General features: G+C 34.8%; 8 non-coding genes across 8 annotated transcripts; all 8 read right to left on the bottom strand.

The window, feature by feature from the left end:
- Positions 1 to 1,337: 1,337 nt before the first annotated feature.
- On the bottom strand, positions 1,338 to 1,409 carry TRNAC-GCA (transfer RNA cysteine (anticodon GCA)). Its single transcript has one exon. It is a non-coding gene; the product is annotated as a tRNA-Cys (tRNA).
- A 436-nt stretch (positions 1,410 to 1,845) lies between these two features.
- TRNAC-GCA (transfer RNA cysteine (anticodon GCA)) lies at positions 1,846 to 1,917 on the bottom strand. The gene has a single exon. It is a non-coding gene; the product is annotated as a tRNA-Cys (tRNA).
- Positions 1,918 to 3,875: 1,958 nt separating this feature from the next.
- Positions 3,876 to 3,947, bottom strand: TRNAC-GCA (transfer RNA cysteine (anticodon GCA)). Its single transcript has one exon. It is a non-coding gene; the product is annotated as a tRNA-Cys (tRNA).
- A 1,450-nt stretch (positions 3,948 to 5,397) lies between these two features.
- TRNAC-GCA (transfer RNA cysteine (anticodon GCA)) lies at positions 5,398 to 5,469 on the bottom strand. The gene has a single exon. It is a non-coding gene; the product is annotated as a tRNA-Cys (tRNA).
- A 941-nt stretch (positions 5,470 to 6,410) lies between these two features.
- Positions 6,411 to 6,482, bottom strand: TRNAC-GCA (transfer RNA cysteine (anticodon GCA)). The gene has a single exon. It is a non-coding gene; the product is annotated as a tRNA-Cys (tRNA).
- A 1,451-nt stretch (positions 6,483 to 7,933) lies between these two features.
- TRNAC-GCA (transfer RNA cysteine (anticodon GCA)) lies at positions 7,934 to 8,005 on the bottom strand. Its single transcript has one exon. It is a non-coding gene; the product is annotated as a tRNA-Cys (tRNA).
- Positions 8,006 to 9,454: 1,449 nt separating this feature from the next.
- Positions 9,455 to 9,526, bottom strand: TRNAC-GCA (transfer RNA cysteine (anticodon GCA)). The gene has a single exon. It is a non-coding gene; the product is annotated as a tRNA-Cys (tRNA).
- Positions 9,527 to 9,962: 436 nt separating this feature from the next.
- Positions 9,963 to 10,034, bottom strand: TRNAC-GCA (transfer RNA cysteine (anticodon GCA)). Its single transcript has one exon. It is a non-coding gene; the product is annotated as a tRNA-Cys (tRNA).
- Between the last annotated feature and the right edge of the window lie 5,515 nt (positions 10,035 to 15,549).

The following is a 15,549-nucleotide window of genomic DNA, read 5'->3' as shown; positions in this document are numbered from 1 at the left end:
CTTTCCAAAAAAAGACTTTGATGATTGCATAAAGCACACAAAATACTCATGAATTTTTATTACACAGAATGACACTTTGTTTTAGAGAGTCTGATGTATTAAATGAAACGATTTACATAATTTTTTTAATCACTATTTAAAAGAAAGAATTTTCCATTTTATTCCTTAATTTTCTTATTTAAACTTTATAAAAAGAAAGCAAATTTACTTCATAAGTCACGTTTAAACAAAACTTGTGCTAAGTTCAGCCTGATATGGATAAGCTGTCTAAATGATATTATTGAAAGGTGTGAAAAAGGTTACATTTTTATGAAAACCATACTACAGGGGGCACTTGGATTTGAGCCAAGGACGTCTTGATATGCAGTCAAATTTTCTGCCACTGAGATATACCCCCTACATTTTAATAAAAGAAATAATTTTTTTTGTTTTTGATACATAAAATTTGAAGATTTTTAGAAACTTTTACATTGTGGTGCACTTCCTTTACTCTGATGTGCTTTAGTCTTTCCAAAAAAGACTTTGATGATTGCATTAATCACACAAAATACTCAAGAATTTTTATTAAACAGAATGACTCTTTGTTTTAGAGAGTCCGATGTATTAAATTAAACGATTTACATAATTTTTTTAATCACTATTTAAAAGAAAGAATTTTCCATTTTATTCCTTAATTTTTTTATTTAAACTTTATAGAAAGAAAGCAAATTTACTTCATAAGTCACGTTTAAAACAAACTTGTGCTAAGTTCAGCCTGATATGGATAAGCTGTCTAAATGATATTATTGAAAGGTGTGAAAATTGTTACATTTTTATGAAAACCATACTACAGGGGGCACTTGGATTTGAGCCAAGGACCTCTTGATCTGCAGTCAAATGCTCTGCCACTGAGCTACACCCCCTACATGTTAATAAAAGAAATAATGTTTTTTTGTTTTTGATACATAAAATTTGAAGATTTTTAGAAACATTTACATTGTGGTGCACTTCCTTTACTCTGATGTGCTTTAGTCTTTCCAAAAAAAGACTTTGATGATTGCATAAAGCACACAAAATACTCATGAATTTTTATTACACAGAATGACACTTTGTTTTAGAGAGTCTGATGTATTAAATGAAATGATTTACATAATTTTTTTAATCACTATTTAAAAGAAAGAATTTTCCATTTTATTCCTTAATTTTCTTATTTAAACTTCATAGAAAGAAAGCAAATTTACTTCATAAGTCACGTTTAAACAAAACTTGTGCTAAGTTCAGCCTGATATGGATAAGCTGTCTAAATGATATTATTGAAAGGTGTGAAAATTGTTACATTTTTATGAAAACCATACTACAGGGGGCACTCGGATTTGAACCAAGGACCTCTTGATCTGCAGTCAAATGCTCTGCCACTGAGCTATACCCCCTACATATTAATAAAAGAAATAACGTTTTTTTGTTTTTGATACATAAAATTTAAAGATTTTTAGAAACTTTTACATTGTGGTGCACTTCCTTTACTCTGATGTGCTTTAGTCTTTCCAAAAAAAAGACTTTGATGATTGCATAAATCACACAAAATACTCAAGAATTTTTATTACACAGAATGACTCTTTGTTTTAGAGAGTCCGATGTATTAAATGAAACGATTTACATAATTTTTTTAATCACTATTTAAAAGAAAGAATTTTCCATTTTATTCCTTAATTTTCTTATTTAAACTTTATAGAAAGAAAGCAAATTTACTTCATAAGTCACGTTTAAATAAAACTTGTGCTAAGTTAAGCCTGATATGGATAAGCTGTCTAAATGATATTATTGAAAGGTGTGAAAATTGTTACATTTTTATGAAAACCATACTACAGGGGGCACTTGGATTTGAACCAAGGACCTCTTGATCTGCAGTCAAATGCTCTGCCACTGAGCTATACCCCCTACATATTAATAAAAGAAATAACGTTTTTTTGTTTTTGATACATAAAATTTAAAGATTTTTAGAAACTTTTACATTGTGGTGCACTTCCTTTACTCTGATGTGCTTTAGTCTTTCCAAAAAAAAGACTTTGATGATTGCATAAATCACACAAAATACTCAAGAATTTTTATTACACAGAATGACTCTTTGTTTTAGAGAGTCCGATGTATTAAATGAAACGATTTACATAATTTTTTTAATCACTATTTAAAAGAAAGAATTTTCCATTTTATTCCTTAATTTTCTTATTTAAACTTTATAGAAAGAAAGCAAATTTACTTCATAAGTCACGTTTAAATAAAACTTGTGCTAAGTTAAGCCTGATATGGATAAGCTGTCTAAATGATATTATTGAAAGGTGTGAAAATTTTTACATTTTTATGAAAACCATACTACAGGGGGCACTCGGATTTGAACCAAGGACCTCTTGATCTGCAGTCAAATGCTCTGCCACTGAGTTATACCCCCTACATATTAATAAAAGAAATAATGTTTTTTTGTTTTTGATACATAAAATTTAAAGATTTTTAGAAACTTTTACATTGTGGTGCACTTCCTTTACTCTGATGTGCTTTAGTCTTTCCAAAAAAAAGACTTTGATGATTGCATGAATCACACAAAATACTCAAGAATTTTTATTACACAGAATGACTCTTTGTTTTAGAGAGTCCGATGTATTAAATGAAACGATTTACATAATTTTTTTAATCACTATTTAAAAGAAAGAATTTTCCATTTTATTCCTTAATTTTCTTATTTAAACTTTATAAAAAGAAAGCAAATTTACTTCATAAGTCACGTTTAAACAAAACTTGTGCTAAGTTCAGCCTTATATGGATAAGCTGTCTAAATGATATTATTGAAAGGTGTGAAAAAGGTTACATTTTTATGAAAACCATACTACAGGGGGCACTTGGATTTGAGCCAAGGACCTCTTGATCTGCAGTCAAATGCTCTGCCACTGAGTTATACCCCCTACATATTAATTAAAGCAATAATGTTTTTTTGTTTTTGATACATAAAATTTAAAGATTTTTAGAAACTTTTACATTGTGGTGCACTTCCTTTACTCTGATGTGCTTTAGTCTTTCAAAAAAAAAGACTTTGATGATTGCATAAATCACAGAAAATACTCAAGAATTTTTATTACACAGAATGACTCTTTGTTTTAGAGAGTTAGATGTATTAAATGAAACGATTTACATAATTTTTTTAATCACTATTTAAAAGAAAGAATTTTCCATTTTATTCCTTAATTTTCTTATTTAAACTTTATAGAAAGAAAGCAAATTTACTTCATAAGTCACATTTAAACAAAACTTGTGCTAAGTTCAGCCTGAAATGGATAAGCTGTCTAAATGATATTATTGAAAGGTGTGAAAATTGTTACATTTTTATGAAAACCATACTACAGGGGGCACTTGGATTTGAGCCAAGGACCTCTTGATATGCAGTCAAATTCTCTGCCACTGAGATATACCCCCTACATTTTAATAAAAGAAATAATTTTTTTTGTTTTTGATACATAAAATTTGAAGATTTTTAGAATCATTTACATTGTGGTGCACTTCCTTTACTCTGATGTGCTTTAGTCTTTCCAAAAAAAGACTTTGATGATTGCATAAAGCGCACAAAATACTCATGAATTTTTATTACACAGAATGACACTTTGTTTTAGAGAGTCTGATGTATTAAATGAAATGATTTACATAATTTTTTTAATCACTATTTAAAAGAAAGAATTTTCCATTTTATTCCTTAATTTTCTTATTTAAACTTCATAGAAAGAAAGCAAATTTACTTCATAAGTCACGTTTAAACAAAACTTGTGCTAAGTTCAGCCTGATATGGATAAGCTGTCTAAATGATATTATTGAAAGGTGTGAAAATTGTTACATTTTTATGAAAACCATACTACAGGGGGCACTCGGATTTGAACCAAGGACCTCTTGATCTGCAGTCAAATGCTCTGCCACTGAGCTATACCCCCTACATATTAATAAAAGAAATAACGTTTTTTTGTTTTTGATACATAAAATTTAAAGATTTTTAGAAACTTTTACATTGTGGTGCACTTCCTTTACTCTGATGTGCTTTAGTCTTTCCAAAAAAAAGACTTTGATGATTGCATAAATCACACAAAATACTCAAGAATTTTTATTACACAGAATGACTCTTTGTTTTAGAGAGTCCGATGTATTAAATGAAATGATTTACATAATTTTTTTAATCACTATTTAAAAGAAAGAATTTTCCATTTTATTCCTTAATTTTCTTATTTAAACTTTATAGAAAGAAAGCAAATTTACTTCATAAGTCACGTTTAAACAAAACTTGTGCTAAGTTCAGCCTTATATGGATAAGCTGTCTAAATGATATTATTGAAAGGTGTGAAAAAGGTTACATTTTTATGAAAACCATACTACAGGGGGCACTTGGATTTGAGCCAAGGACCTCTTGATCTGCAGTCAAATGTTCTGCCACTGAGTTATACCCCCTACATATTAATTAAAGCAATAATGTTTTTTTGTTTTTGATACATAAAATTTAAAGATTTTTAGAAACTTTTACATTGTGGTGCACTTCCTTTACTCTGATGTGCTTTAGTCTTTCCAAAAAAAAGACTTTGATGATTGCATAAATCACAGAAAATACTCAAGAATTTTTATTACACAGAATGACTCTTTGTTTTAGAGAGTTAGATGTATTAAATGAAACGATTTACATAATTTTTTTAATCACTATTTAAAAGAAAGAATTTTCCATTTTATTCCTTAATTTTCTTATTTAAACTTTATAGAAAGAAAGCAAATTTACTTCATAAGTCACGTTTAAACAAAACTTGTGCTAAGTTCAGCCTGATATGGATAAGCTGTCTAAATGATATTATTGAAAGGTGTGAAAATTGTTACATTTTTATGAAAACCATACTACAGGGGGCACTTGGATTTGAGCCAAGGACCTCTTGATATGCAGTCAAATTCTCTGCCACTGAGATATACCCCCTACATTTTAATAAAAGAAATATTTTTTTTTGTTTTTGATACATAAAATTTGAAGATTTTTAGAAACTTTTACATTGTGGTGCACTTCCTTTACTCTGATGTGCTTTAGTCTTTCCAAAAAAGACTTTGATGATTGCATAAAACACACAAAATACTCAAGAATTTTTATTACACAGAATGACTCTTTGTTTTAGGGAGTCCGATGTATTAAATGAAACGATTTACATAATTTTTTTTAATCACTATTTAAAAGAAAGAATTTTCCATTTTATGCCTTAATTTTCTTATTTAAACTTTATAGAAAGAAAGCAAATTTACTTCATAAGTCACGTTTAAATAAAACTTGTGCTAGGTTCAGCCTGATATGGATAAGCTGTCTAAATGATATTATTGAAAGGTGTGAAAATTGTTACATTTTTATGAAAACCATACTACAGGGGGCACTCGGATTTGAACCAAGGACCTCTTGATCTGCAGTCAAATGCTCTGCCACTGAGCTATACCCCCTACATATTAATAAAAGAAATAATGTTTTTTGGTTTTTGATACATAAAATTTAAAGATTTTTAGAAACTTTTACATTGTGGTGCACTTCCTTTACTCTGATGTGCTTTAGTCTTTCCAAAAAAAAGACTTTGATGATTGCATTAATCACACAAAATACTCAAGAATTTTTATTAAACAGAATGACTCTTTGTTTTAGAGAGTCCGATGTATTAAATTAAACGATTTACATAATTTTTTTAATCACTATTTAAAAGAAAGAATTTTCCATTTTATTCCTTAATTTTTTTATTTAAACTTTATAGAAAGAAAGCAAATTTACTTCATAAGTCACGTTTAAAACAAACTTGTGCTAAGTTCAGCCTGATATGGATAAGCTGTCTAAATGATATTATTGAAAGGTGTGAAAATTGTTACATTTTTATGAAAACCATACTACAGGGGGCATTCGGATTTGATCCAAGGACCTCTTGATCTGCAGTCAAATGCTCTGCCACTGAGCTATACCCCTACATATTAATAAAAGAGATAATGTTTTTTTGTTTTTGATACATAAAATTTGAAGATTTTTAGAAACTTTTACATTGTGGTGCACTTCCTTTACTCTGATGTGCTTTAGTCTTTCCAAAAAAGACTTTGATGATTGCATAAAGCACACAAAATACTCAAGAATTTTTATTACACAGAATGACTCTTTGTTTTAGAGAGTCCGATGTATTAAATGAAACGATATACATAATTTTTTTAATCACTATTTAAAAGAAAGAATTTTCCATTTTATTCCTTAATTTTCTTATTTAAACTTTATAGAAAGAAAGCAAATTTACTTCATATGTCACGTTTAAACAAAACTTGTGCTAAGTTCAGCCTGATATGGATAAGCTGTCTAAATGATATTATTGAAAGGTTTGAAAATTGTTACATTTTTATGAAAACCATACTACAGGGGGCACTCGGATTTGAACCAAGGACCTCTTGATCTGCAGTCAAATGCTCTGCCACTGAGCTATACCCCCTACATATTAATAAAAGAAATAACGTTTTTTTGTTTTTGATACATAAAATTTAAAGATTTTTAGAAACTTTTACATTGTGGTGCACTTCCTTTACTCTGATGTGCTTTAGTCTTTCCAAAAAAAAGACTTTGATGATTGCATAAATCACACAAAATACTCAAGAACTTTTATTACACAGAATGACTCTTTGTTTTAGAGAGTCCGATGTATTAAATGAAACGATTTACATAATTTTTTTAATCACTATTTAAAAGAAAGAATTTTCCATTTTATTCCTTAATTTTCTTATTTAAACTTTATAGAAAGAAAGCAAATTTACTTCATAAGTCACGTTTAAATAAAACTTGTGCTAAGTTAAGCCTGATATGGATAAGCTGTCTAAATGATATTATTGAAAGGTGTGAAAATTTTTACATTTTTATGAAAACCATACTACATGGGGCACTCGGATTTGAACCAAGGACCTCTTGATCTGCAGTCAAATGCTCTGCCACTGAGTTATACCCCCTACATATTAATAAAAGAAATAATGTTTTTTTGTTTTTGATACATAAAATTTAAAGATTTTTAGAAACTTTTACATTGTGGTGCACTTCCTTTACTCTGATGTGCTTTAGTCTTTCCAAAAAAAAGACTTTGATGATTGCATGAATCACACAAAATACTCAAGAATTTTTATTACACAGAATGACTCTTTGTTTTAGAGAGTCCGATGTATTAAATGAAACGATTTACATAATTTTTTTAATCACTATTTAAAAGAAAGAATTTTCCATTTTATTCCTTAATTTTCTTATTTAAACTTTATAAAAAGAAAGCAAATTTACTTCATAAGTCACGTTTAAACAAAACTTGTGCTAAGTTCAGCCTGATATGGATAAGCTGTCTAAATGATATTATTGAAAGGTGTGAAAAAGGTTACATTTTTATGAAAACCATACTACAGGGGGCACTTGGATTTGAGCCAAGGACCTCTTGATCTGCAGTCAAATGCTCTGCCACTGAGTTATACCCCCTACATATTAATAAAAGCAATAATGTTTTTTTGTTTTTGATACATAAAATTTGAAGATTTTTAGAAACTTTTACATTGTGGTGCACTTCCTTTACTCTGATGTGCTTTAGTCTTTCCAAAAAAGACTTTGATGATTGCATAAAGCACACAAAATACTCAAGAATTTTTATTACACAGAATGACTCTTTGTTTTAGGGAGTCCGATGTATTAAATGAAACGATTTACATAATTTTTTTTAATCACTATTTAAAAGAAAGAATTTTCCATTTTATGCCTTAATTTTCTTATTTAAACTTTATAGAAAGAAAGCAAATTTACTTCATAAGTCACGTTTAAATAAAACTTGTGCTAGGTTCAGCCTGATATGGATAAGCTGTCTAAATGATATTATTGAAAGGTGTGAAAATTGTTACATTTTTATGAAAACCATACTACAGGGGGCACTCGGATTTGAACCAAGGACCTCTTGATCTGCAGTCAAATGCTCTGCCACTGAGCTATACCCCCTACATATTAATAAAAGAAATAATGTTTTTTGGTTTTTGATACATAAAATTTAAAGATTTTTAGAAACTTTTACATTGTGGTGCACTTCCTTTACTCTGATGTGCTTTAGTCTTTCCAAAAAAAAGACTTTGATGATTGCATTAATCACACAAAATACTCAAGAATTTTTATTAAACAGAATGACTCTTTGTTTTAGAGAGTCCGATGTATTAAATTAAACGATTTACATAATTTTTTTAATCACTATTTAAAAGAAAGAATTTTCCATTTTATTCCTTAATTTTTTTATTTAAACTTTATAGAAAGAAAGCAAATTTACTTCATAAGTCCCGTTTAAAACAAACTTGTGCTAAGTTCAGCCTGATATGGATAAGCTGTCTAAATGATATTATTGAAAGGTGTGAAAATTGTTACATTTTTATGAAAACCATACTACAGGGGGCACTTGGATTTGAGCCAAGGACCTCTTGATCTGCAGTCAAATGCTCTGCCACTGAGCTACACCCCCTACATGTTAATAAAAGAAATAATGTTTTTTTGTTTTTGATACATAAAATTTGAAGATTTTTAGAAACATTTACATTGTGGTGCACTTCCTTTACTCTGATGTGCTTTAGTCTTTCCAAAAAAAGACTTTGATGATTGCATAAAGCACACAAAATACTCATAAATTTTTATTACACAGAATGACACTTTGTTTTAGAGAGTCTGATGTATTAAATGAAATGATTTACATAATTTTTTTAATCACTATTTAAAAGAAAGAATTTTCCATTTCTTTCCTTAATTTTCTTATTTAAACTTTATAGAAAGAAAGCAAATTTACTTCATAAGTCACGTTTAAATAAAACTTGTGCTAAGTTCAGCCTGATATGGATAAGCTGTCTAAATGATATTATTGAAAGGTGTGAAAATTGTTACATTTTTATGAAAACCATACTACAGGGGGCACTCGGATTTGATTCAAGGACCTCTTGATCTGCAGTCAAATGCTCTGCCACTGAGCTATACCCCTACATATTAATAAAAGAGATAATGTTTTTTTGTTTTTGATACATAAAATTTGAAGATTTTTAGAAACTTTTACATTGTGGTGCACTTCCTTTACTCTGATGTGCTTTAGTCTTTCCAAAAAAGACTTTGATGATTGCATAAAGCACACAAAATACTCAAGAATTTTTATTACACAGAATGACTCTTTGTTTTAGAGAGTCCGATGTATTAAATGAAACGATATACATAATTTTTTTAATCACTATTTAAAAGAAAGAATTTTCCATTTTATTCCTTAATTTTCTTATTTAAACTTTATAGAAAGAAAGCAAATTTACTTCATAAGTCACGTTTAAACAAAACTTGTGCTAAGTTCAGCCTGATATGGATAAGCTGTCTAAATGATATTTTTGAAAGGTGTGAAAATTGTTACATTTTTATGAAAACCATACTACAGGGGGACACTCGGATTTGAACCAAGGACCTCTTAATCTGCAGTCAAATGCTCTGCCACTGAGCTATACCCCCTACATATTAATGAAAGAAATAACGTTTTTTTGTTTTTGATACATAAAATTTAAAGATTTTTAGAAACTTTTACATTGTGGTGCACTTCCTTTACACTGATGTGCTTTAGTCTTTCCAAAAAAAAGACTTTGATGATTGCATAAATCACACAAAATACTCAAGAATTTTTATTACACAGAATGACTCTTTGTTTTAGAGAGTCCGATGTATTAAATGAAACGATTTACATAATTTTTTTAATCACTATTTAAAAGAAATAATTTTCCATTTTATTCCTTAATTTACTTATTTAAACTTTATAGAAAGAAAGCAAATTTACTTCATAAGTCACAATTAAATAAAACTTGTGCTAAATTCAGCCTGATATGGATAAGCTGTCTAAATGATATTATTGAAAGGTGTGAAAATTGTTACATTTTTATGAAACCCATACTACAGGGGGCACTCGGATTTGAACCAAGGACCTCTTGATCTGCAGTCAAATGCTCTGCCACTGAGCTATACCCCCTACATATTAATAAAAGAAATAATTTTTTTTGTTTTTCATACATAAAATTTAAAGATTTTTAGAAACTTTTACATTGTGGTGCACTTCCTTTATAGAGTTGAGCGCGGTTCGTGGTTCGTGGTTCTCCAGTTCGCGGCTCGAGTGATTTTGGGGCATGTTCTAGATCGAACTAGAACTCGAGCTTTTTGCAAAAGCTCGGTAGTTCTAGAAACGTTCGAGAACGGTTCTAGCAGCCAAAAAACAGCTAAATCATAGCTTGGTTTCTGCTGTAATAGTGTAAGTCACTCTGTGAATCAAACTATTATCACATTTCAGTGTATAGTGTGCGTGAACAGCGCCTTCAGATCACTGCTGTTTCTATAATGGCGATCGCCATTTTTTTTTTTTTTTTTTCTTGTCTTCCTTCCCTAAGCGCGCGCGTCTTGTGGGGCGGGCCAGCATGTCAGCCAATCCCAGACACACACACAGCTAAGTGGACTTTGAGCCAGAGAAGCAACGGCATGTGTGATAGGATCTGCATGTCACATGTCCCTGCATTATAAAACCGGACATTTTCTTCACGGACGCCATTATCTGCCTTCTGCGTCTTTGGTGTCAGACATCACTGTCGCAGCTCCGTCTTCCTGAGTCCTATAGCCGATACAGCTGTATGCGCTGCATACACAGCGTTAGACAGCTTAGGGAGAGCACTTTATAGCAGTCCTTTTAAGGGCTCCAACCGGCAGGGTCAGAGAGCCATAGGTGACAGGTCCTGCAAACAGCAACAGCGTCTGTGTAGCCCAGGTCAGGGATTTCCTACCTGCATTTCACCATTAGGAGGGAATAGAAAGGCAGTCTTCCATTCCTCTACCCAGAGCACCACAATCCTGCCACTGTACCCTCTTGTCCTCTGCACACTCCAACTGATAACTAAGCCATTATACTAGCAAACACTCAGTGTACCTAGTGGCATCCTATACGTGGCTATTGGACTTTGCTATAGTCCCACTAGTGCAAAGACATTTGCAGAGCGCGTCTGCCTGCATTGCACACTACAACTCATTCTAACCAAGCCATTATACTAGCAAACACTCAGTGTACCTAGTGGCATCCTATACGTGGCTATTGGACTTTGCTATAGTCCCACTAGTGCAAAGAAATTTGCAGAGCGCGTCTGCCTGCGTTGCACACTACAACTCATTCTAACCAAGCCATTATACTAGCAAACACTCAGTGTACCTAGTGGCATCCTATACGTGGCTATTGGACTTTGCTATAGTCCCACTAGTGCAAAGACATTTGCAGAGCACGTCTGCCTGCGTTGCACACTACAACTCATTCTAACCAAGCCATTATACTAGCAAACACTCAGTGTACCTAGTGGCATCCTATACGTGGCTATTGGACTTTGCTATAGTCCCACTAGTGCAAAGACATTTGCAGAGCGCGTCTGCCTGCGTTGCACACTACAACTCATTCTAACCAAGCCATTATACTAGCAAACACTCAGTGTACCTAGTGGCATCCTATACGTGGCTATTGGACTTTGCTATAGTCCCACTAGTGCAAAGACATTTGCAGAGCGCGTCTGCCTGCGTTGCACACTACAACTCATTCTAACCAAGCCATTATACTAGCAAACACTCAGTGTACCTAGTGGCATCCTATACGTGGCTATTGGACTTTGCTATAGTCCCACTAGTGCAAAGACATTTGCAGAGCGCGTCTGCCTGCGTTGCACACTACAACTCATTCTAACCAAGCCATTATACTAGCAAACACTCAGTGTACCTAGTGGCATCCTATACGTGGCTATTGGACTTTGCTATAGTCCCACTAGTGCAAAGACATTTGCAGAGCGCGTCTGCCTGCGTTGCACACTACAACTCATTCTAACCAAGCCATTATACTAGCAAACACTCAGTGTACCTAGTGGCATCCTATACGTGGCTATTGGACTTTGCTATAGTCCCACTAGTGCAAAGACATTTGCAGAGCGCGTCTGCCTGCGTTGCACACTACAACTCATTCTAACCAAGCCATTATACTAGCAAACACTCAGTGTACCTAGTGGCATCCTATACGTGGCTATTGGACTTTGCTATAGTCCCACTAGTGCAAAGACATTTGCAGAGCGCGTCTGCCTGCGTTGCACACTACAACTCATTCTAACCAAGCCATTATACTAGCAAACACTCAGTGTACCTAGTGGCATCCTATACGTGGCTATTGGACTTTGCTATAGTCCCACTAGTGCAAAGACATTTGCAGAGCGCGTCTGCCTGCGTTGCACACTACAACTCATTCTAACCAAGCCATTATACTAGCAAACACTCAGTGTACCTAGTGGCATCCTATACGTGGCTATTGGACTTTGCTATAGTCCCACTAGTGCAAAGACATTTGCAGAGCGCGTCTGCCTGCGTTGCACACTACAACTCATTCTAACCAAGCCATTATACTAGCAAACACTCAGTGTACCTAGTGGCATCCTATACGTGGCTATTGGACTTTGCTATAGTCCCACTAGTGCAAAGACATTTGCAGAGCGCGTCTGCCTGCGTTGCACACTACAACTCATTCTAACCAAGCCATTATACTAGCAAACACTCAGTGTACCTAGTGGCATCCTATACGTGGCTATTGGACTTTGCTATAGTCCCACTAGTGCAAAGACATTTGCAGAGCGCGTCTGCCTGCATTGCACACTACAACTCATTCTAACCAAGCCATTATACTAGCAAACACTCAGTGTACCTAGTGGCATCCTATACGTGGCTATTGGACTTTGCTATAGTCCCACTAGTGCAAAGACATTTGCAGAGCGCGTCTGCCTGCGTTGCACACTACAACTCATTCTAACCAAGCCATTATACTAGCAAACACTCAGTGTACCTAGTGGCATCCTATACGTGGCTATTGGACTTTGCTATAGTCCCACTAGTGCAAAGACATTTGCAGAGCGCGTCTGCCTGCATTGCACACTACAACTCATTCTAACCAAGCCATTATACTAGCAAACACTCAGTGTACCTAGTGGCATCCTATACGTGGCTATTGGACTTTGCTATAGTCCCACTAGTGCAAAGACATTTGCAGAGCGCGTCTGCCTGCGTTGCACACTACAACTCATTCTAACCAAGCCATTATACTAGCAAACACTCAGTGTACCTAGTGGCATCCTATACGTGGCTATTGGACTTTGCTATAGTCCCACTAGTGCAAAGACATTTGCAGAGCGCGTCTGCCTGCGTTGCACACTACAACTCATTCTAACCAAGCCATTATACTAGCAAACACTCAGTGTACCTAGTGGCATCCTATACGTGGCTATTGGACTTTGCTATAGTCCCACTAGTGCAAAGACATTTGCAGAGCGCGTCTGCCTGCGTTGCACACTACAACTCATTCTAACCAAGCCATTATACTAGCAAACACTCAGTGTACCTAGTGGCATCCTATACGTGGCTATTGGACTTTGCTATAGTCCCACTAGTGCAAAGACATTTGCAGAGCGCGTCTGCCTGCGTTGCACACTACAACTCATTCTAACCAAGCCATTATACTAGCAAACACTCAGTGTACCTAGTGGCATCCTATACGTGGCTATTGGACTTTGCTATAGTCCCACTAGTGCAAAGACATTTGCAGAGCGCGTCTGCCTGCGTTGCACACTACAACTCATTCTAACCAAGCCATTATACTAGCAAACACTCAGTGTACCTAGTGGCATCCTATACGTGGCTATTGGACTTTGCTATAGTCCCACTAGTGCAAAGACATTTGCAGAGCGCGTCTGCCTGCGTTGCACACTACAACTCATTCTAACCAAGCCATTATACTAGCAAACACTCAGTGTACCTAGTGGCATCCTATACGTGGCTATTGGACTTTGCTATAGTCCCACTAGTGCAAAGACATTTGCAGAGCGCGTCTGCCTGCGTTGCACACTACAACTCATTCTAACCAAGCCATTATACTAGCAAACACTCAGTGTACCTAGTGGCATCCTATACGTGGCTATTGGACTTTGCTATAGTCCCACTAGTGCAAAGACATTTGCAGAGCGCGTCTGCCTGCGTTGCACACTACAACTCATTCTAACCAAGCCATTATACTAGCAAACACTCAGTGTACCTAGTGGCATCCTATACGTGGCTATTGGACTTTGCTATAGTCCCACTAGTGCAAAGACATTTGCAGAGCGCGTCTGCCTGCGTTGCACACTACAACTCATTCTAACCAAGCCATTATACTAGCAAACACTCAGTGTACCTAGTGGCATCCTATACGTGGCTATTGGACTTTGCTATAGTCCCACTAGTGCAAAGACATTTGCAGAGCGCGTCTGCCTGCGTTGCACACTACAACTCATTCTAACCAAGCCATTATACTAGCAAACACTCAGTGTACCTAGTGGCATCCTATACGTGGCTATTGGACTTTGCTATAGTCCCACTAGTGCAAAGACATTTGCAGAGCGCGTCTGCCTGCATTGCACACTCCAACTCATTAAAACCAAGCCATTATACTAGCAAACACTCAGTGTACCTAGTGGCATCCTATACGTGGCTATTGGACTTTGCTATAGTCCCACTAGTGCAAAGACATTTGCATAGCGCGTCTGCCGGCATTGCACACTCAAACTCATTTTAACTAAGCCATTATACTAGCAAACACTCAGTGTACCTAGTGGCATCCTATACGTGGCTATTGGACTTTGCTATAGTCCCACTAGTGCAAAGACATTAGCAGAGCACATCTGCCTGCATTGCACACTACAACTCATTCTAACCAAGCCATTATACTAGCAAACACTCAGTGTACCTAGTGGCATCCTATACGTGGCTATTGGACTTTGCTATAGTCCCACTAGTGCAAAGACATTTGCATAGCGCGTCTGCCTGCATTGCACACTCAAACTCATTTTAACTAAGCCATTATACTAGCAAACACTCAGTGTACCTAGTGGCATCCTATACGTGGCTATTGGACTTTGCTATAGTCCCACTAGTGCAAAGACATTAGCAGAGCACATCTGCCTGCATTGCACACTACAACTCATTCTAACCAAGCCATTATACTAGCAAACACTCAGTGTACCTAGTGGCATCCTATACGTGGCTATTGGACTTTGCTATAGTCCCACTAGTGCAAAGACATTTGCAGAGCGCGTCTGCCTGCATTGCACACTCCAACTCATTAAAACCAAGCCATTATACTAGCAAACACTCAGTGTACCTAGTGGCATCCTATACGTGGCTATTGGACTTTGCTATAGTCCCACTAGTGCAAAGACATTTGCATAGCGCGTCTGCCTGCATTGCACACTCAAACTCATTTTAACTAAGCCATTATACTAGCAAACACTCAGTGTACCTAGTGGCATCCTATACGTGGCTATTGGACTTTGCTATAGTCCCACTAGTGCAAAGATATTAGCAGAGCACATCTGCCTGCATTGCACACTCCAACTTTTTTAAACTAAGCAATTTTACTAGCAAACACTCAGTGTACCTAGTGGCATCCTAAACGT

The sequence above is a fragment of the Anomaloglossus baeobatrachus genome, chromosome 1, assembly GCF_048569485.1.
Source record: "Anomaloglossus baeobatrachus isolate aAnoBae1 chromosome 1, aAnoBae1.hap1, whole genome shotgun sequence".
Classification (NCBI taxonomy): domain Eukaryota; kingdom Metazoa; phylum Chordata; class Amphibia; order Anura; family Aromobatidae; genus Anomaloglossus; species Anomaloglossus baeobatrachus.
This window is presented reverse-complemented; position numbering and strand designations above follow the sequence as displayed.